The sequence below is a fragment of the Miniopterus natalensis genome, chromosome X, assembly GCF_054644295.1.
Source record: "Miniopterus natalensis isolate mMinNat1 chromosome X, mMinNat1.hap1, whole genome shotgun sequence".
NCBI classification, from domain to species: domain Eukaryota; kingdom Metazoa; phylum Chordata; class Mammalia; order Chiroptera; family Miniopteridae; genus Miniopterus; species Miniopterus natalensis.
The window spans coordinates 47,501,651-47,508,612 of record NC_142103.1 but is presented as its reverse complement, the minus strand read 5'-3'; positions in this window follow the sequence as shown (position 1 = coordinate 47,508,612).

Sequence of the window (6,962 nt, the reverse complement as noted above, 5' to 3'; positions counted from 1 at the left end):
TTTTTAAATATATCTTTATTGATTTCAGAGAGAGGAAAGGAGAGGGAGAGAGAGAGAGATAGAAACGTCAATGATGAGAGAGTCACTGATCGGCTGCAGCCCACAACCCGGGCATGTGCCCTGACAGGGAATCGAACCCCGATCGCCTGGATCCTAGGTCGATGCTCAACCACTGAGCCACGCCCGACCGGGCTGTAGTTGAGTTTTGATTGCTATGGGCATGTCAATAGGAGAGATATACTCCCATGCAGATCAGCTGCAAGAACTGGCTATGACCACTCTGGAGGATCAGTTGTGCAAGGTCCCACCCCATGGAGCAAGACTGACTTCAGCAAGGCTCTGGCACCTGCTGAGTCTTCCCCTTGAATGTATCATTTTGGGGGGCAATTGGGTGGTGCTTTGATGTAGTCTGAAGTTGTCTACAGGGTTCACTGGCTCTGGGATCTCCTGAGAGGTGCAAGTCAAGGTCAGCCACCATCTGTGTTGTGCTCAAGGCCAGCCGGCATGAGCTGCAAAGTGATCTGCAGATGGCCGATACTTTTGCTGGGCTTAGAATCTTCTGGGAGAGGCCAAGCTGTAAACCAAGGCTGGCTGCCATTAGTGGCAGGCCTGGGACTATTTAGTGAGAGGTACAGGGCAGGCTGAAGGCCAGATGCTGTTTGTTTGAGAGATTTTAGGAAAATCTGAAGCATGAGCCAAGACAGGACATTCGTATGGAAAATCCACTGGAAACAGGTAAGGCGGGCCAGCAAATTGGGCAAGGCAGGGTCTCAGGAAATCACCAGGGTGAGCTGAACCGTGATAGCTAGGTTGATGCCTACCTGCTGGCTTTGTTTGGGGTAGGGAGCTCAAAAAAGGAGCATTGACCTCTGCAACCACTTCTGCCTGGGAGAAAGCTGCTCACCCTGATCCCAGGCAATTCAGTTCCTCCTTGTTTGTCACTGCTGCCTTTTGAGCTGCTCCCTCAGCACTGGAACTCAGAAGGTGTGAGTCTTTGTAAGTTTGTAGATGGGTAGTTTAATTTGTCATTTAGCCCTGCACTAGCTCTTGATCACCTGTTAAACTTCTGTACTTATCTAAGCAGCCTATTATATATTTAATAGTTCTCAGTACTTGAGGATGTTGTAAGACCTGTCAGTGTCCCAAAGGGATAGATATCACTACCTAGATTCAGGCTAACTGGAAGCCATATTCTCAGGCAGAAACTTTTAAAAGTATACAAATATATACAGTCCTGTGGGTCTGCAACCAGAGCCAGATAATCTGGCAGTGTTCTCTAAGATGCAATTGCAAAAATCAGGGCTTTGGATGAGTATGTATAAATTACTTTCTGAGAGGTACTGTCAATCTGGATCAAGGCAGTGGAAGAGCACCAAGATGACATCCACAGCTTACATACTTTGAAGGCAGCTCTGTAGGCCATTAAATGTGTGGCAAATCAAAACTATTCCTTTAGTTCGAATTTCCAGGACAAGGAAAATGATCTCCTTTATAGATAGACTGGGGGTGTGCCTCAGTCTGTTGTGTGTATAGTGCACTGAGGGTGGTAGTCTGCCAATAAATTTTTCTTTAAATGACACCATCCTGTGAGACCCAAGAATGCAAGTTACTCTGGCCACTAGAGCCAGGCAATCAAAGGACCTCCACTGGACATCAACATTAAAAAAAAAAACAGGCACCATATATGTATAAAGCTCCCCTCCAAGAGATACTGGCACTCTGGGGTGTGGCAAAGCATAAGCACAAAGATAGCATCCACTCTCTGAGGTCTCTGGAAAGGATTACAATCAGTCCATAAATGTGTGTTTAATAAGAAGTCTGTCCCATCAAGCCAGCATCATGATAATTAGCTAATGGGCCTCCTTCACTGAAAGACAAATCTGCTGCGTCTGTTACCTTTTTCTGTATTCTGGTGGTCGTAGCTGTTTAAGAACTCTTTTTCCATTGGTTACTGTCCTAGGGCACTCATGGGAGTAAGCCCTACTGGCCACCAGATCCAGAAGATGTAGAGGCATCCCCTGACACAAAAACCAGAATACCAGGCAGGAATATGAGCTCTTTTCTGGGCAACACTGATTAATAAAGTCTCATGTGACCAGGAACACAAGCTCTCCTGCTATCAGGAGTCAAGATATCAAAAGGCAATCCTTGGGTGACAGCTGCAAAAATGGAAGCATTAGACATGTGTAAAAGCTCCCTTCCAGGAAATACTGGTGCTTTGGAACACCACAAATGGAGAGCATGAAGATGGCAGCTGCCAGTCTTTATTCATAGAGTGTTTCGTCATGCTCTTAGCTTTGTGTGTTACATTAGAGGTCTGCTCCTCTGGCCTAGGTTTTATTTATTTTTATTTATTTATTTATTATTTATTTATTATCCTTACCTGAGGATATTCTTCCCATTGCTTTTCAGAGAGAGTGGAAAAGGGGAAGAGAGAGAGAGAGAGAGAGAGAGAGAGAGAGAGAGAGAGAGAGATAAAGAAACATCAATGTGAGAGAGACACATAGATTGGTTGCCTCCTGCGCAAACCCCAACTGTGGCCAGGAATCAAGCCTGCAACTGAGGTATGTGGACCCTTTAGTCCACAGGCTGATGCTCTAATCACTGAGCAAAACCGGCTAGGGCTGGCCTAGGTTTTAATTTTAAAAAGTGAGCCTCTTTCACTTTAAGGTTGGGCATAATCAGTTATCTCTGACCTGGGTCTTGGGGCAAGTGGGTCTGAACATGTGAGCTCTTTGAGGCAGTTCTCAGACTGCTATCATTTTGTGGGACTCAGGACATGAGTCCCATTGGTTTTCAAATTTTGATGTCTCTCAGGTGCATGTCTTAAAGGTTTGGGAATCCAATGTGGGTTTAGAATCCTTCACTTCTCAGGGAGAAGTTCCATGTTTTGAGCTACCTCCAGTTATGAGTCACTGTGCCTGAGGTGGGGTTTATGATGAGATTGTGTGTCAGTCTTCTACTTACTTTGATGAGTTTTCTTCTTGTTTGTTGAATGTGTCATCATCATTCAGTCATGCTTTAGTTTTTTAAGGAAAATTGTTCCATACATTGCTGTAGACTCAGTGTGTCTGTGTGAGTTGAGACTCTTCTTATGTCTCCATCTTGAACTGGAACTCCTTAAATTTCTTATGTTTATAGCTCTTATAAAACCAAATTAAATTTAAAATAAAAAAACAAGACCAATAAAATTTAAATTAGAAAACACTTTTTTATGATGGGTGATATTATTTGAGTAAAACTAAATTTCTGATAGTAAACTTAATAAAAGAAATATGTGTTTGTGGATTTTGTCTTTTTTATTGTTACTGTTCATCCTTACCCGAGGATATTTTTTCCATTGATTTTTAGAGAGAATGGAAAGAAGGGAGGGAGGGAAGAAAGAAAGAGAGAGAGAGAGAGAAACATTGATGTGAGAGAGACACATTGATTGGCTGCCTCCTGCACTCACCCCAACCAGGCCAGAGATTGCACCTGCAACCCAGGCACGTGTCCTTGACTGGGAATCGAACCTGCAACCTTCCTGTGCATTGGCCAATGCTCCAACCACTGAGCAACACCGGCCAGGGCTGTGGTTTTTGTCTTTTAGCTGTTATCTTTATTCTTCTGATTTTGTGCGCTAATTTTGGTTATTGGTGTTATGGTGTACATTCGTTGTTTTTCTTTTCCCCATCTTTATTTTTCCATAACAGTACAATGTTTTTTAAAACATATGTTTTTGTATTAATGTTTAGACAGAGAGGAAGGGAGAGGGATAGAGAGATAGAAACATTGATGAGAGAAAAATCATCCATCGGCTGCCTCCTGCACATCCCCCACTGGGGATCGAGCCTGCAGCCCTGGCATGTGCCCTAACTGGGAATTGAACCAGTGACTTCTTGGTTCTTGGGTCAACACTCAACCACTGAGCAACACCAGCCAAGCAACAGTACACTGCCTTTAATTTGAGGAGTGCGTTTCCATCTTTCCGTGGTTTGAATGAGACTGTCAATCATAGTGTTTCAGAGCTGCTTGGCATGGGATAGACACATTATATAAGTTAGGCCAATGACTTGCTTGTTTGAAAATTTGACTCTGAAGTACAGGGACATAAGAATTAAAACATATTTTAGTCTTAAATTATTACATTGTTCCACAGCAAAGTGTCATAAAAATTCTATTGTTTAAATCTTGGGAAATTCACTTATACCTGCATTCTCTCAGGTTTGACTGATCAGCTTTTTATGTGATTCAGTGAGAGACCCCACATCTTTCCAATAAAATCTTCCTTTGTAAAGTTAGCAAGAGTTAATGTTTATTATTTATATCCAAAGAAGAAAAATTATGTCTAAAATAGTTCTAAAGAGTGGCTTGTAAGCAACAGAATATGATGGTAATATTATTTATTTGGAATTGGTTATCTAGATAAGATGGAAAATAAAGTTGGAAAACATTGGTTTATATTTCAGATCAGAGTATGCAGTGATAAAACAGCTAATTAATTTATTTGATGTGATGGCCTAAGACCAAAGACCTTCTGAAGTCCAACATCTGGTGGAATTTGTCATAAAATGATGTAAAGGAAATGAGAAACAATGAGATCCCAATGTATTGTGGTTATATCTGATGGCATGGATAATTTAAAGCAAGAGAACTTAAAACTTAAGTCCTGAATTTCTCAACTCAAGGAACAGAATGAAATTCAGTGTTTTTGTGACTGGCTGAAACTATAGGAATAAGACAGCTAACAGCCAAATTCCAATACAGATTGCATTAGTTAAAATGGTGGTTGAATTCATAGCCCTGCCTTATTTCTTATATAAAAATTAAAGAACTGCTTGGAAAAGATTGGTACCCTGACAAAAAGGATGGCAATGTATACTCGACTTTAGAGAACTTGGAGAATTGCAAACTTTCTACACTCTTTGATATCTTCCGCACTATGTTTAAGAGAAAGTGGTACCTCATTTTAACTAGCATTGGGCTTCTGAAAAGCTCATCTTATCAACCTGATTGCTATTTTTTTCCTGCAGTGGTAGCTTTCAGATGAGCATTTATATGAGACTTGAGTATGCTATAGTTTTGGGTCCATTTGGAGAAGTTCATCCTATCTTTTCTTCTATTCTAAACAATTGTGTTCCTTCTAAATCCCTGACATTCTGACCAGACCATTATTCACTGCTTATGAATCAGTGTATACTCTGACCTTAGGCTGTTTATCCTAAGCAAAGTAGACAGAAAGTTATCCTGTTTAATAATTAATGTAAACAGTAATAATAATAATGATAATAATAATAATAATAATAAAGTTCTGCCCTGTGTAGGCCTTTCTCTGCTTTGTTGATCTTCCCATTTCTCCTGAGTGGAGCTAAGATACCACATCTGTCCACTTTTGGCAGGTATATCTGAAAACAATCTCATTTTAGGATAATACTTCATGGGTACATAGGTGCAATCCAACAGATATGTAACAGCGTGACCGAAGAAGATACTACACAGATTCCAAGCAAGCTGTCTGTGCTACTTATTTGGGCCTTCTAGGTGGGTTTTGGATGAGGATCCACTTGATGATGGAGTACTTTCTGGTTACATGGATCTGATCACACATAATTCATGATGAGCATATGGTTCAGGTCATATGGTCAATTGAAGACCAATTAAGCATTCAGTCTTCACCAGAGTATAGTAGTAAATAAGGGTCTGTTTCTTATTTATGCATTCAACTTACAATATACTGAGCACTCATTATATGCCAGGCACTATTCTATGCTCTAGGATGCAGTAAAAAAAGACAGACAAAATTCCTGCCCTCCTGGATCTTACATTCCAATGGCAAGCCACCAAGTAATTAGAAATAAAAATTTCAGATACAGATAAGTAACATAATTTAGTGTGAGTTATGCAGTTGCAAGACTCTTATCATTTTTACATCAAGATATACCAACCTGATGTAGCCATACAAGCTTAAGTAATATTAAACACTTTCACTTTATGTGATCACTGGGAATGAATATGATCATAAACATAAATACTAACCTGAGCACTAAAATTTCATGGCAGGTACCCAGGTAATTCAGAAAATTTGTTTGAATATCTTTGGGTGGGAGGGGGAAAAGCTTAAATCAAAAAAAAATTTTTAAAAATTAAGTACTCAAGGATACATGGGAATACATATATCCTGGGACACACAGAGATCTTTAGATCCATTTGAGAACCCTTGATTTATATATAATTTAAATATTTATTTGTTTTATATATCAGATATTTACACATACGATATAATCTTTCAAATTTTTTTGTGTCTCTGATTTCTGATCTGAAAAAAAATGGAGTTAGTAGTATCTACCTCATTGATTTGTTTTCAGGAGCAAATGAGACATTTCATGTAAAAGAATTAAAATAGTGTGTTAGACATTGATGTTGTTGGCTTCTTTTATCTATTATAAATAGCATTATAAACATCCTTGTACAAATATCATCTTTGTTTGTATCTTTATTTCTAAGGATTACATTTTTAGAAGTGGAATCACTGATTCAAAGAGTATAAAATTGTAAATCTTTTTTTTTAGATGGAAAGAGAGAGAAACATCAATGTGAGAGAGAAACAATGATCAGTTGCCTCCAGTATGTTCTCTGACTGGGGAACAAACCCCAATCTAGGTATGTGTCCTGACCAGGAATCAAACCTGCAACTTTTTGGTGTATGGGACAATGTTCCTACCAACTGAGCAACCCTGCCAGGGAAAAATTGGAAGTCTTTTGATGCATATTGTTATCCTGTCTTCAGTAAACTTGGACTGGTTTACCCTCCCATCAGGGGTACATGAAAGTCTTTACTTCCTTATAAACTCTCACTAACACAAAATATTATCATTAAAAACAAAAAACCTTTTGCTTAATCTGATAGGTGAAAATGACACAACATTTCTTATTATTTAAGGATTACTGGTGTCTGAAAGGCCACTAAAGATGTCAGAATAAAT